Raw genomic sequence first — 18,254 nt, 5'->3', positions numbered from 1 at the left:
CATGTGGTCAGATGAGACCAAAATAGAACTTTTGGGTCATAATTCCTCTAAACGTGTTTGGAGGAAGAAGAATGATGAGTACCATCCCAAGAACACCATCCCTACTGTGAAGCATGGGGGTGGTAGAATCATGCTTTGGGGGTGTTTTTCTGCACATGGGACAGGGCGACTGCACTGTATTAAGGAGAGGATGACCGGGGCCATGTATTGCGAGATTTTGGGGAACAACCTCCTTCCCTCAGTTAGAGCATTGAAGATGGGTCGAGGCTGGGTCTTCCAACATGACAATGACCTGAAGCACACAGCCAGGATAACCAAGGAGTGGCTCTGTAAGAAGCATATCAAGGTTCTGGTGTGGCCTAGCCAGTCTCCAGACCTAAACCCAATAGAGAATCTTTGGAGGGAGCTCAAACTCTGTGTTTCTCAGCGACAGGCCAGAAACCTGACTGATCTAGAGAAGATCTGTGTGGAGGAGTGGGCCAAAATCCCTCCTGCAGTGTGTGCAAACCTGGTGAAAAACTACAGGAAACGTTTGACCTCTGTAATTGCAAACAAAGGCTCCTGTACCAAATATTAACATTGACTTTCTCAGGTGTTCAAATACTTATTTGCAGCTGCATCATACAAATAAATAGTTACAAAATCATACATTGTGATTTCTGGATTTTTTTTTAGATTATGTCTCTCACAGTGGACATGCACCTACGATGACAATTTCAGACCCCTCCATGATTTCTAAGTGGGAGAAATTGCAAAATAGCAGAGTGTTCAAATACTTATTTTCCTCACTGTAGGTGTGTGTGTATGTGTGTGTGTGTATTTGTGTATAAGTATATGTATATGTAGAGTATATGTATGTGTGTGTGTGTGTGTGTGTGTATTTGTGTATTATGTATATGTATATGTAGAGTACATGTGTGTGTGTGTGTGTGTGTATTATGTATATGTATATGTAGAGTACATGTGTGTGTGTGTGTGTGTGTGTGTGTGTGTGTATGTGTGTGTGTGTGTGTATTTGTGTATAAGTATATGTAGAGTACATGTATGTGTGTGTGTGTGTATGTGTGTGTGTGTATTTGTGTATAAGTATATGTAGAGTACATGTATGTGTGTGTGTGTGTGTGTGTGTGTGTGTGTGTGTGTGTGTGTGTGTGTGTGTGTGTATTTGTGTATATGTAGAGTACATGTATGTGTGTGTGTGTGTGTGTGTGTATGTGTGTGTGTGTATTTGTGTATAAGTATATGTATATGTAGAGTATATGTATGTGTGTGTTGGAACAGCTGAGCTTCTAGCCTGAGCTTCTTCTGCCCTCTGTAGGACACAGTGAAGAACTGACAGAGATGAAATTACACATATTCTTACTTTGTTAAATACATACCTTCTTTTTGCATTACGTTAATATGACAAACCAACATCTCGTGTGTTAAAAAAAATATTTCAATAAAAAAAAAAAATTCAGTAGAAAAATCACATTTTAGAAGAAAATTATGAATGAAATTTAAATGACATAAGAAATGTAAAAAAGCAATAATTTATAACAGATATAAAAAAGTATTATGTGTAAAAGTCAAGAAGGTCAAATGAAAAAGAAACGCAAATGAATTAATAACACTAATTACTAATAATTGCGCTACTACTAATAATAATAGTGATCATTTTTATTTCTTTATTTAATTTATTAGTTTATTTTTATAATCCCGATGTAGACCACATCACGTCCACAAAGTGAGCTAGCATACAAGCAAATAAATTAGCTGGCTATCTAGGTTAGCTTCTTCTTCTTCTTCTTCTTCTCAATCGCGTCTCCCTCACCGTGTCTCCAAAACGTCCTACATGCGCTGTCTCTCTAACAAACTCGTTTCTAAACTAGCGAGGTAAGGCTAGCTAGGCTAGCTACTAGGGGAATTTCAAAATTTGCATAATTATGCATATTTGTATATACTTATAAATATTTATTATGAGCGCGAATGTGTAGTCGGCGTAACACGCATTTAATTTCCAATGTAAATCCGTGATGTTTGTCAGCCAGGCGTGTTGGAGAAAACCGGGACAGGAAGCAGAGGCTGATCCCTGCGTTTTCATCATTTAGTGATGATGATGATGATGATGATGATGATGATGATGATGATGGTGCCGGCCGGAGACTTAAGAAGGAGAATTAAGCGCTTCATCTCATGCTCACGTCAACGCTGCGCTCCGATCCAAGAGGAAACTGTGGGCCTTTTGTGCGTCTTGTCGTTACTCTGCCCTCATTACGCTCACAAGTATGGAAAATATTCCACCTCTTTTGAAGTTCCTGATCAAATGGAGATGCTCGATCCACGACAAAAAGTAAATCAGAGAGCAAAGCGCAGAGATTTGGCTCTTGGGATTAGAAAAACCCTGTAAGGTGATGAAAGAGGAGCGTCGCTCTCACAGCTACCTGAATCACGCTCATGGGAAATTCACCGCTGTGGAAATGTGGATCAGTCGTGATGATGTTCATGAGTCACCTATAAAATTATATTTTGGGTTAAAAAACATCTGATGTGAACATTGCTCCTCTGCATCAATTCTCTAATCCACTTACAGCTCATCAAATCTATATTATATACCCAAAAGTCTTACACTGACTGGAGCCCAGGCCTCCTCACTTCCACACCTACACTACATCAGTTCCTGACTCTACTAACACACAAAATCTAGTGGAACATCTTCCCAGAAGAGTGGAGAACATTATAACAGTGGAATGTTATGAATGTGGAATGGGACGTTCAAAAAGGAGCACATAGTGGTCCTTATGGTCAGGTGTCTTCTGGACATCTAGAGTACCTCAGGCTGAGCAACACACTGACACTGAAAAAGATTTCTACATTCAAATAAAAACAGAATAAAAAAAGCTTTCATTACATTAAAAATATAAATACAGTATATACAAATTGTAAATTTGGCATTAAAAATAATAACAATAATATTAATAATAATAAAAATTCTAATAATAAATAGGTAAAGAAGGTAAAAGTAAAGTTTTAAGAAACAAATGCTATATATATATATATATATATATATATATACAGTGAGGAAAATAAGTATTTGAACACTCTGCTATTTTGCAAGTTCTCCCACTTAGAAATCATGGAGGGTCTGAAATTGTCATCGTAGGTGCATGTCCACTGTGAGAGACATAATCTAAAAAAAATCCAGAAATCACAATGTATGATATATATATATCTTCTTCTTCTTCTTTCGGCTGCTCCCATTAGGGGTCGCCACAGCGGATCATCCGTCTCCATACCACCCTGTCCTTTATATCTGCCTCTTTTACACCAACTACCTGCATGTCTTCCCTCACCACATCCATGAACCTCCTCCTTGGCCTTCCTCTTTTCCTCCTACCTGGTGGCTCCATCTTCAGCATTTTTCTACCAATATAATTCATGTCCCTTCTCTGCACATGTCCAAACCATCTCAATCTCGCCTCCCTCACCTTGTCACCAAAACATCCTACATGTGCTGTCCCTCTCATAAACTCATTTCTAATCTTGTCCATTCTCGTCACTCCCAACGAAAACCTCAACATCTTCAGCTCTGCTACCTCCAGCTCCACCTCCTGTCTTTTACTCAATGCCACTGTCTCTAATCCATACAACATCGCAGGTCTCACCACAGACCTATAAACGTTCCCTTTCATTTTTGCAGATACCCTACTATCACAAATCACTCCTGTCACTCTTCTCCACCCACTCCACCCTGCCTGCACTCTTTTCTTTACTTCCCTAACACACTCTCCATTACTTTGCACTGTTGACCCCAGGTACCTGAACTCCTCCACCTTCTCCACCTCTTCTCCCTGCAACCGCATCACTCCACTGCCCTCCCTCTCATTCACACACATGTACTCTGTCTTACTCCTACTGACTTTCATTCCCCTTCTCTCCAGCGCATATCTCCACCTCTCCAGGCTCTTCTCAACCTGCTCTCTACTCTCACCACAAATCACAATATCATCTGCAAACATCATAGTCCAGGGAGACTCCTGTCTGACCTCGTCCGTCAACCTGTCCATCACCACTGCAAACAGGAAAGGGCTCAGGGCCGATCCTTGATGCAGTCCAACCTTCACCCTGAACCAGTCTGTCGTACCTACTGCACACTTTACTGCTGTCACACTGTCCTCATACATGTCCTGCACCACCCTCACATACATCTCTGACACACCTGACTTCCTCATACAATACCACAACTCCTCTCTCGGCACCCTGTCGTACGCTTTCTCTAAATCCACAAATACACAATGCAGCTCCTTCTGTCCTTCTCTATACTTCTCCATCAACATCCTTAAAGCAAATAAGGCATCTGTGGTGCTCTTCCTCGGCATGAAACCATACTGTTGCTCACAGATGGTCACCTTCTCTCAACCTGGCTTCCACTACTCTTTCCCATAACTTCATGGTGTGACTGATCAACTTAATTCCCCTGTAGTTACTGCAGGTCTGCACATCTCCCTTATGCTTAAAGATCGGTACCAGCACACTCCTTCTCCATTCCTCAGGCATCCTCTCCCCTTCCAGAATCCTGTTAAACAATCTGGTTAAAAACTCCACTGCCATCTCTCCTAAACATCTCTACGCTTCTACCGGTTTGTCATCTGGTCCAACCGACTTTTCATTCTTCATCCTCTTAATCGCTGCTCTCACTTCCTCCTTACTAATCCTATCTACATCCTGCTTCACCAACTCCACATCCTCCAACCTTCTCTCTCTCTGATTTTCCTCATTCATCAGCTGCTCAAAATACTCCCTCCATCTTCTCAACACACTCTCCTCACTAGTCAACACATTTCCCTCTCCATCCTTTATTGCTCTAACTTGCAGTACATCCTTTCCAGCTCGGTCCCTCTGCTTGGCCAATCGGTATAAATCCTTTTCTCCTTCCTTAGTGTCCAACCTCTTATACAGTTCCTCATATGCCTTTTCCTTGGCTTTCGCCACATCCCTTTTAACCTGCTGCCGCATCTCCTTGTACTCCTGCCTACTTTTCTCATCACTCTGTCGATCCCACTTCTGTTTTGCCAATCTCTTTCCCCTAATGCTCTCCTGCACTTCCTCATTCCACCACCACGTCTCCTTGTCTTGCTTTCTATTTCCAGATGTCACACCAAGTACTTTTCTAGCTGCCTCCCTCATCACTCCTGCAGTAGTTGCCCAATCATCCGGCACCTCTTCACCACCACCGAGCCCCTGTCTGACCTCTTCCCTGAACCTCACACTACACTCTTCCTCCTTCAGTTTCCACCATCTTATTCTTCTTTCAAACCTTACTTTCCTCCTCTTCTTCTTCGCCTCCAAAACCATCCTACAGACCACCATCCGATGCTGTCTAGCTACACTGTCCCCCGCCAACACCTTACAGTCTCCAATCTCCTGCAGGTTGCATCTCCTACACAGAAGATAATCCACCTGTGTGCACCTTCCTCCACTCTTATACGTCATATGATCCTCCTTCTTCTTAAAATACGTGTTCACCATTGCCATTTCCATCCTTTTAGCAAAATCTACCACCATCTGCCCTTCCACATTCCTCTCCTTAAAACCATACCTACCCATCACCTCCTCATCACCTCTGTTCCCTTCACCTACATGCCCATTAAAGTCTGCCCCAATCACCAATCGTTCTTTCCTAGGTACACCATCTACCACTTCATCTAATTCACTCCAGAATCTTTCCTTCTCCTCCATCTCACAGCCAACTTGTGGAGCATAGGCACTGATGACATTTATCATCATCCCTTCAACTTCCAGCTTCACGATCATCACCCTATCAGAAACTCTCTTCACCTCCACTACACTCTTACTGTACTCTTCCTTCAGAATCACCCCTACACCATTTCTCTTTCCATCCACACCATGATAAAACAGTTTAAACCCACCTCCAATGTTCCTGGCCTTACTCCCTTTCCACTTGGTCTCCTGAACACACAACACATCTACCTTTCTCCTCTCCATCATATCAGCTATCTCTCTCCCTTTACCCGTCATAGTACCAACATTTAAAGTACCAACCCGAACCTCTACTCTCCTACACTGCTCCTTTTCCTGCCGTCTCTGTAGACGTCTTCCTCCTCTCCTTCTCCTCCTTCGGCCAACAGTAGCCCAATTTCCACCGGTACCCTGTCGGCTAACGATACCTGTGGCGGTCGTTGTTAACCCGGGCCTCGACCGATCCGGTATGAAATTCTCATTTGTGATCCGCATATTTGATTTGGCACATGTTTTACGCTGGATGCCCTTCCTAACGCAACCCTCCCCATTTACCCGGGCTTGGGACCGGCACTAAGAGTACACTGGCTTGTGCCCCCCTAATGGCTGGGTTTATGATATATATATATAGCATTAATTAATTTATTATTATTATTATTATTTTGCATAATTGTGTTTTGTATAATTGTTGTTTTAATTGAATTTCTTTACATTTACACATTTTTATATACACATTTTTTTTTTTAAAGTAATAAACCGTTTTTTTTTTTTTTTTTTTTATTTAAATACAATTTACACATTTGAGTCAAAAATGTGCATTTTTAAATAAAAAAAATATAGGGTTTTTTTTTCCAACTTTACATTTTTCAGTGTATGAGTGCCGTTCTGAACCTTTTCCTTTAAGCACTGAGGATATTTCCTCTCCGTTTCATCTAAGAAACGTTCAGGAAGAAGGTTCCTCAGACAGACAGACAGACAGACAGAGAGAGAGAGAGAGAGGGAGAGAGAGAGAGAGAGAGAGAGAGAAGGAGAGAGAGAAGAAGAGAGAGAGAGAGAGAGAGAGAGAAGGAGAGAGAGAAGAAGAGAGAGAGAGAGAGAGAGAGAGAGAGAGAGAGAGAGAGAGAGAGAGAGAGAGAAAGGAAATGATCAGGACTGCTATAGTTTGTGATCTAACGTCAGCCTGTAAGCGGATTGAGGCCCTGAAGCAGCTCAGGAAGCCTCAGCTCGATGTGATTGGGCGGGGGAGTGATGACAGGCGTCTCTATCTGCCAATCTGGCGTCGGATCGTGTTGCAGGTGCAGGCCGAGGAGACGTGAGCTTCTCACTCAGCGAGGCGTCATTTACAGTTCGCCATCAACCTCTTTCAAGTACATGTACAGTCTGAGTGCCGCCGGCTGCCACCATCACCAGCCCCGCCCATTACCAGTGACACGGCTGACCATTCCCTCTCTCTCTCTCTCTCTCTCTCTCTCTCTCTCTCCCTCTCTCTCTCTCTCTCTGTCCTCTCTCTCTCTCTCTCTCTCTCTCTCTCTCTCTCTCTCTCTCTCTCTCTCTCTCTCTCTCTCTCTCTGTCCCTCTCTCTCTCTCTCTCTCTCTCTCTCTCTCTCACTTTCTCTCTCTCTCTCTCTCTCTCTCTCTCTGTCCCTCTCTTTCTCCCTCTCTCTCTCCCTCTCTCTCCCCCCCTCTCTCTCTCTCTCTCTCTCTCTCTCTCTCTGTCCCTCTCTTTCTCCCTCTCTCCCTCTCTCTCTCTCTCTCTCCCTCTCTCTGTCTCTACTCAATTATTTCTCTCTCAGCAGAAGAAAAATGGAGATATAAAATGACAATGTGGCAATTTGGAGCCATTTGTGGTGAAATGGATACACAGGCCTCATGGGGGAAAGGCGAGAGCATGATTGCTCCGGCTCGCTTGGCTCCCGGGGGCCCGGGAAGTGATTTTAGAACATTTAGATGAATAGAACGTGTGTGTGTGTGTGTGTGTGTGTGTGTGTGTGTGTGTGTGTGGGGAGGATTTCTGGAATGTCCAGTGCTTGTGAAAAGGCACCTGGATAAAGTTTTTTTTTTCATTGAAATAATGTGTGTGATTGTGTGTGTGTGTAGTTTAGAAAAGTTCAGAAGGTGGAAACGTATAATTGTTGTGCAAATATCGTTGAAATTGTCCGTATTGTGGGACACATTTCCTGATACATCCTGTAGACACACATAATATACACTACAATCTATACAGATATATACAATGTTTTTATTGACATGCTGTTGGATTGTGATTGGTCAGTTGTTGATTAATTCTTTGATGACTTTATCGTTTCTATAGCAACAGCTTATTTATGTGGACATGTCCAGCAGACGTGCCACCTAAACCATTTAAAACAATGCAAGAGCTGATTAGACTCGGGGCACTTTACAAAAACAACAGGAACGATGCCTAGCCTGCATAAATCCTCTCTGTTCTGCTCAACTTCACCCCCAGGTGTTTGTGACGGTATGTGAGATGATACACAAGCTAACAAGCTAGGTATGTGTATAGACTATGCATCTTGGAGACCAAATGGATCCTCACTACAGGATGTTACACACCATCAAAGGTTGAAGATGCTATCTTCTCACGTCTAAATCAGAACCAAATAGCAGTCATGCAAATCTTCTAATGATGCTGCTTTTACACCGATTTGTCAATTACTAGAAATACTGAGCTTCCTAAAAGCGCATGAATGGAAAAAAGGGTTTTGAATTTTTTTCTAGAAGACCAAACAAAGGAAATAAACTCTAAAGGTTGTAGGAGTGGAACTGAATGCCGTTTATGCCATCGAGTGCCATTTAAAGGTAAAGTTTGTGTTTATTTAAGCTCCAACATCATGCAACTGGTGATACTCCTGTTCTGGTGAAGGTCACCCAATGCAAGGTTTGACCCCAGTGCAAGGTCACCCCAGCCCACAGAAACATAGATGACTCCACTACAGAGCAATCCAAACGCCCAAAGCTTCCCTTTATCACATTTATCTACCCAAATATATATCACATGTATCTCAAATTAAATACAAACAATAAACTGAGCACAGGAATACCACCGCGGTACAATGCTGCTCTCTGTCTCCATCTGGTGGCATAAACCAAACTAGCAATCTTTCTGTGGCTCTCTGTCTCCCTCTGCTGGTGACTGTGTGCATCTAAATCGAAAACTGATTGTGTTGTGTTTCATCTTTTCCCTTTGGTTTGGTTGGTTTACATCTTCAACACTGTTTGAAGGTGTTTCCTGATTTTGTTTTAGAATTTGTTTTTGTGCTTTGATTTATATTTCCAATTAACTTGTTATCTTAGAGACTGTATTACTACTTCAGGTCATTTCTGTAGGAGGAAATAACATTTGATCATTTTAATTATAATCTAAAGCTAACAATTTGTAGTCTTTTATCGCTGGTTTGTTCACAGACAGGCGATAAAAGGCTGTTTCGATATTATTTTTTTTTGCTTCAATGAAATTATACCTGTGTCAGAAGACTTCAGACTCTTTCCTGCAGTGTGACTTCTCCTACAATGAATGTCAAACCGAGAACCAATTAGAGCACCGAACCTGATGATGCGGTTACTTCAAACCACCGAAGGGAAAAAAATGTCAAAACGAAACCTCAAAGTTGTTCTGTAAAATTGGAAGTCCAAAAGGTCCTCTTTTGCCCAGCAAATTGTCTTTAAAATGTTTGTTTGTTTTTATTATCAAGGCATGTCTTAAACAAAATGAACACAGATTTGCTGCTAGCTACCGTTAGCGAGGAAACACGGGTCTGAATGTGTCACAGATGTCGTACAGTCTGACGTTATGACGATTATAAGACCCTACATTGTTACATGGACAACATGTTCGTACAGTCTGACAAGCAAAAATCGCACAGTGTGAAGTAACTATTGTAATCCTAGAGATGGCAATACTGCTATAATATAGATGAGCAGCCAACCAATCGCCTTCTGGCAGAGGCTTTCTGACTCATGGCAGAGACCAGACTAAAAGCAGCCAGAGGTTAAAAGGGTTGTATTAGATCGGCATGTGACTCAAATTCTGTGTAACTCCAGTGTGACCCTCTTGCTGAAGCCATCTTGCTGGCTGCAGACCACATGCTGCTTTCTCTGTCCACTCCACAGAATAAAAGCAGTGGCCACCACCCAGGGAACTGAGTTTTAAAGCAATAAAAAGTACTGGTTGGGCAGACAACCAGGAGAATTAGGATTTGGTCGTCTGAAATAAATTAAACAAATATTAAATGCTTCATATAATCTGTAGTATCTGATGGCTGTCGTTTTTTCACCGACAGCCGATTATTGCGTTTCAATAATTTTTTTCCTCCAATGAAATTCTGCTAGTTTTAATAGTTTTATTCAATCTTTCAACCGAGTATCAACTTTTTTTATTTTCTGCTTAGGCAAAGTTTGTTGTATAAATGCTAAACAGATGTGGCGCACTTCAATGTGCAATGAGGCATCCATGCAAAGCGTTTAAACAAAGTACCAAAGCCAATGACTTGCTGATGCTCAGAAAGTGATGCACTGGAAAGTAAAAGTACAGATTTGCATTTAATTTTTTTTTTATTTGAGTAAACCCGCCCTCTTTGCGCATGCTACTATACTGCTGCTCTTTGTATTTTTACTCTAAAGATATTATCTTGATAATAAGTAAAAAGAAAACAATCCAGAATACATAAAATGATTATTATTATTTAAAAAAATGAACGTATCTTACCAGCGGGGGCGCCATTTCAGGGGGTGCACAGTATACCTGGTATATGTATTTTTTAATTTGTATGTATTTTTTTATGTAATTTCTTTTGTTATTTATTATATGCATTGAGTGTTGTGGTGTTGATCAGGTAATAAAATCAGGGAGTAGTCTATGAACATTATAGGGTCTTGAAAGGGAGATTCAATTCAATTCAATTCAATTCAATTCATTTTTATTTGTTTTGCGCTTTTAACAATGAACATTGTCTCAAAGCAGCTTTACACAGATAATGTGGTGATTAAACGTAAATATGTTCTTTGTAAGTATGTTTGTCCCTGATGAGCAACTGTGGTGAAGGAAAAACTCCCCGAGATGGCATAAGGAAGAAACCTTGAGAGGAACCAGACTCAAGAGGGAACCCATCCTCATCTGGGTTGCACCGAATGTCCATTTGAAGCAGATATACAATGCTGCGGGGTTCAGAGATGACGATCAGAAGCAAACTGTATTCCTGAGTCAGTGTAGGAGACTGTTGACATTAACTACAGTTCAATCCATCCTCAAAGCACCCGTTCTACTCCGGAATTACATGGAACCACCCAAGGTGTTGAGAGACCGTCCCAAGCTGCACAGAAGTGTGAAGATCCACGGAGGGATGTTTAACTCGACCGAGTGAGAGAGAGAGAGAGAGCGAGAGAGAGAGAGAGAAGAGGGTGACGGGAAGAGAAGGATATGGATTATTAAGTGTACCTATTGTTGTATTAAAGTTTATGTCACTGTGCAGTTTGGACTCCGGCAAGACTCGCTATGGCAGCATAACTAAAAGGGAGAACCAGAAGGCAACACAGACATGAGGATCTCTGGGATAAGAGACGACCCACCACACCACCATCAACAAACCCGAGTGAACGTGTTAATGTGAGGGGACGACAGCATACAAATATCCCAGTTCACCAAACACTCTATATCCATGCTCCCTCCAGATCTGATCCTTTACCTAAGAAAAATCTACTGATAAAAGGCTTGACTGAATAAATACGTTTTCAACCTCGACTTGAACACTGAGACTGTGTCTGAGTCCCGAACACTGGTTGGAAGGCTGTTCCATAACTGTGGGGCTTTATAAGAGAAAGATCAGCAGGGGGGCTGTAGTCTTCATTATTTGAGGAACAAACAGATAGCCAGATATCCCAGAGATGAATCACCTGGGATAAAGAGCAGTTTAGTTTTGCAGGGATTAAGCTTCAGCTGCCTTCCACGATGAGTTATGAAGCAAAGGTGCCTCTTCTATATTCAACATTGAATAGTTATAAAGGAATTTGGGAAATAAATCTAAAATAACCCTTCTAAGTAACATTATGCCATACAGCTTGTCCAGGACAGACCATAACTCACCTCGCCTATTGACACCCTCAAACACTGCAGCTACTCGTTACACAACACACAGGTGATACGAGGTGGGGATCTGTTGGACACGGTGCACTGCAGGAAGGTATACATGCAAAGATTTTACTCAAAACAGCAAAGCAAATGCCTCATTTAGATTGCAAATTCTGTGCTTCATGAAGACTTTCTTTTCTTTTTATAGGGAAATTCAACCCTGAAGGACATTTTTAGTCACTTGTTTGTATGTTTGTCCTTAGTTTAAGATTGGACACATATTGAAAAGGCCCCCAGTCTGATCGCACTCTACAGTGTCCATACCTATTAAATGACAATAAGCAGACCTAATAATCCATGTAACCCCGCTCTCTGTGGAGCTACACAATGTTTGTGGGAACCTTATGATAAGAATGTGTGCTTTTGAACATCCCATTCCACATACACAGTGCATTCAGAAAGTTTTCAGACCACCGTCAATTTTTCAAGTTTGTTATGTTGTAGTCTGATACTACAATCTTTCAGGTTAATTGTTTTTCTCATTAATCTAAACTCAGTAATGAATCAAACCCCATAATGGCAAAGTAAAAGCAGAATTGTAAAAAAGGTTTATTGATTGAACGTGAATTGGAAAGTCTCACGCCTCTCTATAGCAGGTCTCAATGCAGATCAGAGCAAAAACCAAACCATTAAACCAAAGGAGATGCCAGCAAAGCTCAGAGACAGCATTGTTGCAAGGCACAGATCTGGGAAAGGTTACAAAAAGCTGCTGCTGCACTTGGAGACTCCCAAGAGTACAATGGCCTCCATAATTCTCAAATGAAATAAGTGTGGCACAACCAGGAATCTTCCAAAAGCTGGTTGCCTGGACAAACTAAGCAATCGGGGAGAAGGGCTTTAGTAAGAGAGGTAACCAAAAAGTCAAGTCAAGTCAAGTTTATTTCTATAGCACTTTTCACAACAGACATTGTCTCAAAGCAGCTTTACAGAAATCAACAGTCAAGGTGAAGGTGTGTGTTTATCCCTGATGAGCAGCCATGGTGACTGTGGCAAGGAAAAACTCCCTTAGATGTAATGAGGAAGAAACCTTGAGAGGAACCAGACTCAGAAGGGGAACCCATCCTCATTTGGGTGACATCAAGAGTTTGATCATAAATCTTTCAACAATACAGAACACTGGAGAGTGAGAACTAACATGAGCACTGGAGTATAAGATTATAAGTGATGTTCTTTCAACAGTCTTTGGTATAAAAGTAGGAGCTACTGAGCTCAACATTTGTGATCATTACAGATCCAGCATCAGCTTCTCCATGCCAGAGCCTTTAAACACTTCAGGAAGTCCAATGTCAAACTCTACACATGCAGTGGGATCCAATTGGCACTGGTACGTCTCTAGATGGTTCAGGATGTTTGCGAGTTTGGCATCTAATTCTTTGAAGTCCATAATCTTCATGAGGTGGGACGTGACTGGAGCTGGCCAAACCTCAGGAAGCCTCGGGATGGGGAGAGAAAGAGAAGCAGTGGAGAGGAATTAGCGTAGCTGCTGTTCATGATATTAACAGCACAAGTTGATAATGTGCATGTGATCAGATGTTCTGGAGCACAAGGTTATGATGTGATGTGTGTTATGTGTAGGCTTTGCTAAAAAGATATGTTTTTAATATGCACTTAAACTGGGTGAGTGTGTCTGAGCCCCGAACACTGTCAGGAAGACTATTCCAGAGTTTAGGAGCTAAATGTGAGAATGTTCTACCACCTTTAGTGGACTTTGCTATTCTAGGAACTAGTTGAAGTCCAGAGTTTTGAGATCTCAGGGAGCGTGATGGATTGTAGCGTGTTAGAAGACTGGAGAGATACATGGGAGCCAATCCATTTAGTGCTTTATAAGTGAGTAGCAGTAGTTTGTAGTCTATTCGAAACTTAATAGGAAGCCAATGTAGGGACGATAAGATCGGGGTTATGTGATCATATTTTCTTGACCGTGTGAGAATTCTGGCTGCCGCATTCTGAACTAACTGAAGCTTGTTTATTAATGACGCAGGACATCCACCTAGTAACGCATTACAGTAGTCAATTCTGGAGGTCATAAACGCATGGACGAGCTTCTCTGCATCGGATCTTTTACTGTTGAACTAGTGGTTACAGAGCATCCGTCTAAATGCAGGTTGAGATGCTGGTGCTTCTGTATACTAGTTTTTGGGCCGATGAGCAAAATCTCTGTCTTATCAGAATTTAAAAGTAGAAAGTTATGGGTCATCCAATCTCTTATTTCTGTAACACACTCAGTTATCCGGGTTAATTGAGCTGTATCGCCTGGTTTAGATGAGATATATAGCTGAGTATCATCAGCATAACAATGGAAGCTAATTTCATGCCTTCTAATAATATTTCCTAAGGGAAGCATGTATATTGTGAAGAGCAGGGGTCCTAGAACTGAACCTTGTGGCACGCCATAGTTCACTAGCATTAGCCTGGATAGCTCTCCATTTAAATCTACGAAATGGTAACGATCAGACAGGTAGGATTTAAACCATCTTAATGCCTGTCCCTGAATGCCAATGTAATTCTGTAAGCGATCTTGGAGAAGATCATGATCTATAGTGTCGAACGCAGCACTAAGATCTAGTAAAACTAACAGCGAGATGAAACCTTGGTCTGAAGCTAAAAACAGGTCATTAGTGACCTGATTAGTGATAGTTTCTGTACTATGATGGGGCCTAAAACCTGACTGAAACTCCTCAAAGCTATTGTTCTCTTGCAAGTAGGAACAGAACTGGGCAGCGACAATCTTTTCTAAAATCTTAGACATAAATGGCAGATTTGAAATTGGTCTATAATTCGATAGCGTGTTTGGATCCAGATTAGGTTTTTTAATGAGGGGCTTAATAACTGCTAGCTTGAGGGATTTAGGGACGTGACCTAACGATAGTGAGGAGTTAATAATATTCAGAAGAGACTCACCAGCTGTATATAACACTTCCTTTAGTAGATTTGTTGGAATGGGATCTAACTGACATGTTGTTGATTTATCTTTGAAAAACACAATGGTCACTCTGACTGAGCTCTGGAGATCCTGTGTGGAGATGGGACAATGTTCCAGAAGGATAACCATCACTGTAGCTCTCCACTAATCTGGGCTTTATGGCAAAGTGGCTAGACTGAAGCCTCTCCTCAGTGCAAAACCCATGAAAGCCTGCTAACAGGCATCTGAAAGACTCTCAGACTGTGTGGAAAAGGGTTCTCTGCTCTGATGAAAACAAAATTGAACTGTTTGATTTTAATCATAACATTGAAGCATGGTGGTGGAAAGTATAATCTTGTGCTCTGGTTTTCTGCAGCAGGGACTCAGAGATTGGTCATGGTTGGGGAAAATCTAAATGGAGGAAGGTACAGAGATATACTCAATTAAAAAACGTTTCCACAGCACTCGAGACTTCAGTCTGCACACAGCACACAGTCAAAACCTTCGGGACAACTCTGTGTATCTCCTAGTGTGGCTCAGCCAGAGCCCTGATTAAACCCCACTGAACATCTTTGAAGAGACCTGAAAGTTTCTGCCCACTGATGCTCCCCATCCAACCTGACCTAGCTTGAGAGGATTTGCCATGAAGAATGAGAGAAAATCCCCCAATCCAGGTGTGTAAAGCATGTTGTGTCATACCCAAAAAGACTTGAGGCTGGAATTACTTCCAAAAATACTTCAACTAAGTAAAGTGCTCAGTAAAGGGTCTGAATACATGTGATTTCAGTTTTTAATTTTAATACATTTAAAGTTGGGACACTGTGTAAAATGTACATACAAACAGAATGCGATGATTTGCAAATCTCATACATGTCCTTGGTGGGGGAGTGGTGGCTCCAGCGGTTAAGGCGCTGGGTTGCCGATCGGAAGGTCTGGGATTCAAGCCCCGGTATCGCCAAGCTGCCACTCTTGGGCCCTTGAGCAAGGCCCTTAACCCTTTATGCTCCGGGGGTCCCTTACGAGGGAAATATCAAAGTCCGTGACTTTGAAGTGACGTGGGGCCGCCTTCCCGTGGGCTCACCACCTGCAGGAGGGACCGTAAGGGACGGTGCTGTGAGGATTGGGCAGCAGTCGAAGGCGGGGGCCTGCTTAGACTGCTGCCCCCGCGACCCGAATTACGGATAAGTGGGAGAAAATAAATGGATGAATGAATACATGTCCTGCACCACCCTCACATACTTCTCTGACACACCAGACTTCCTCATACAATACCACAACTCCTCTCTCCACCCTGTCGTACGCTTTCTCTAAATCCACAAACACACAATGCAACTCCTTCTGACCTTCTCAATACTTCTCCATCAACATTCTCAAAGCAAATAATGCATCTGTGGTGCTCTTCTTCGGCATGAAACTATACTGTTGCTTACAGATGGTCACCTCTTCTCTCAGCCTGGCTTCCACTACTCTTTCCCATAACTTCATGGTGTGACTGATCAACTTTATTCCCCTGTAGTTACTGCAGGTCTGCACATCTCCCTTATTCTTAAAGATCAGTACCAGCACACTCCTTCTCCATTCCTCAGGCATCTTCTCACCTTTTAGAATCTTGATGAACAATCTTGTTAAAAACTCCACTGCATCTCTCCTAAACATCTCCATACTTCTACTGGTATGCCATCTGGTCCAACCGACTTTAAAAAGTGAATGGAATGAAGCAGACGCAAGCTTCTCTTTGTTTATGAACTGCTTTGTGAATTGTATGTCTAATATGAAGGCTACTAAGAAGACTAAGCACACCTACCGAGTGTGTGTTCTTCCCTGCCCCTGCTATATTTTGGGGGGATACACACAGCCTTTGTGTGGCTTGTCTGGGAGTGGAGTATGCAAAGTCAGTTCTCGAGGGACCACCAAGCTGGACTTGTGTGCATCCAGGAGGGGGATGAGTAGAAGACAGTGTTCAACACTTTCACTGGTCACTATGAGTATCTGGTCATGCTGTTCAGTCTCACTAATGCCTCTGCAGTTTTTCAAGCCCTGGTGAATGATGTCCCATGAGACATATTAACACCTCATATCCTTCAGCGTCTGATATCCCAGTGTTCTCAGGTGTTAATGTTTAACGATAGATGAAATAAAAAGGGAGAAGAGTAACCATGACTAACTATACATCATTCTAAAGCTCTGAGCCTTATGCAGCGATTTCAGATCTCTGTTTTTCAATAAAAAAACATATAAAGAAATGCATTTTCTGAATGTGTGTAAACAGTACACAACAACAACATGCATAAAAAATGCAGTACTTAAACAATGACTGTAATAATGAGTCACAAACACATCCACTGCTGCTAATCCCGGTTTAATTGGAAAGATGAGGCTCCAGTGAACAACATGCTGTAAAGCATTTTTACTCCAAACAAACAATAGTGTTGTAATTTAGATGTTTATTCTTTTGTTTATGGCACTGTACTTCGAGGGGGAGATGGAGGGGTTATTTACTGTTCTGAAGACCTATCTCTTTTTTAAAATAGCTTAAAATAGACTTACAGTGAGGAAAATAAGTATTTGAACACGCTGCTATTTTGCAAGTTCTCCCACTTAGAAATCATGGAGGGGTCTGAAATTGTCATCGTAGCTGCATGTCCACTGTGAGAGACATAATAAAAAAAAATAATAATCCAGAAATCACAATGTATGATTTTTTTTACTATTTATTTGTATGATACAGCTGCAAATAAATATTTGAACACCTGAGAAAGTCAATGTTAATATTTTTTTGTTTGCAATTTCAGAGGTCAAACGTTTCCTGTAGTTTGTCACCAGGTTTGCACACACTGCAGGAGGGATTTTGGCCCACTCCTCCACACAGATCTTCTCTAGATCAGTCAGGTTTCTGGCCTGTCGCTGAGAAACACAGAGTTTGAGCTCCCTCCAAAGATTCTCTATTGGGTTTAGGTCTGGAGACTGGCTAGGCCATGCCAGGACCTTGATATGCTTCTTACAGAGCCACTCCTTGGTTATCCTGGCTGTGTGCTTCGGGTCATTGTCATGTTGGAAGACCCAGCCTCGACCCATCTTCAATGCTCTAACTGAGGGAAGGAGGTTGTTCCCCAAAATCTCGCAATACATGGCCCTGGTCATCCTCTCCTTAATACAGTGCAGTCGCCCTGTCCCATGTGCAGAAAAACACTCCCACAGCATGATGCTACCACCCCCATGCTTCACAGTAGGGATGGTGTTCTTGGGATGGTACTCATCATTCTTCTTCCTCCAAACCCGTTTAGTGGAATTATGACCCAAAAGTTCTATTTTGGTCTCATCTGACCACATGACTTTCTCCCATGGCTTCTCTGGATCATCCAAATGGTCATTGGCAAACTTAAGACGTGCCTGGACATGTGCTGGTTTAAGCAGGGGAACCTTCCGTGCCATGCATGATTTCAAACCATGACGTCTTAGTGTATTACC

At 42.0% G+C, this 18,254-nt stretch overlaps 1 protein-coding gene across 1 annotated transcript in view; it reads left to right on the top strand.

Moving 5' to 3' along the window:
- LOC310734895 (uncharacterized protein) overlaps positions 1 to 18,254 on the top strand; it is a gene marked incomplete at its 3' end in the record, with an annotated part of 265,495 nt that overhangs the window by 211,850 nt on the left and 35,391 nt on the right. The window lies entirely within an intron of this gene.

The sequence above is a fragment of the Silurus aristotelis genome, assembly GCF_946808225.1.
Source record: "Silurus aristotelis genome assembly, chromosome: 12".
In the NCBI taxonomy this organism is placed as follows: Eukaryota; Metazoa; Chordata; class Actinopteri; order Siluriformes; family Siluridae; genus Silurus; species Silurus aristotelis.
The sequence above is the reverse complement of the archived record's forward strand: the minus strand, read 5'-3'. Positions and strand labels throughout refer to the sequence as shown.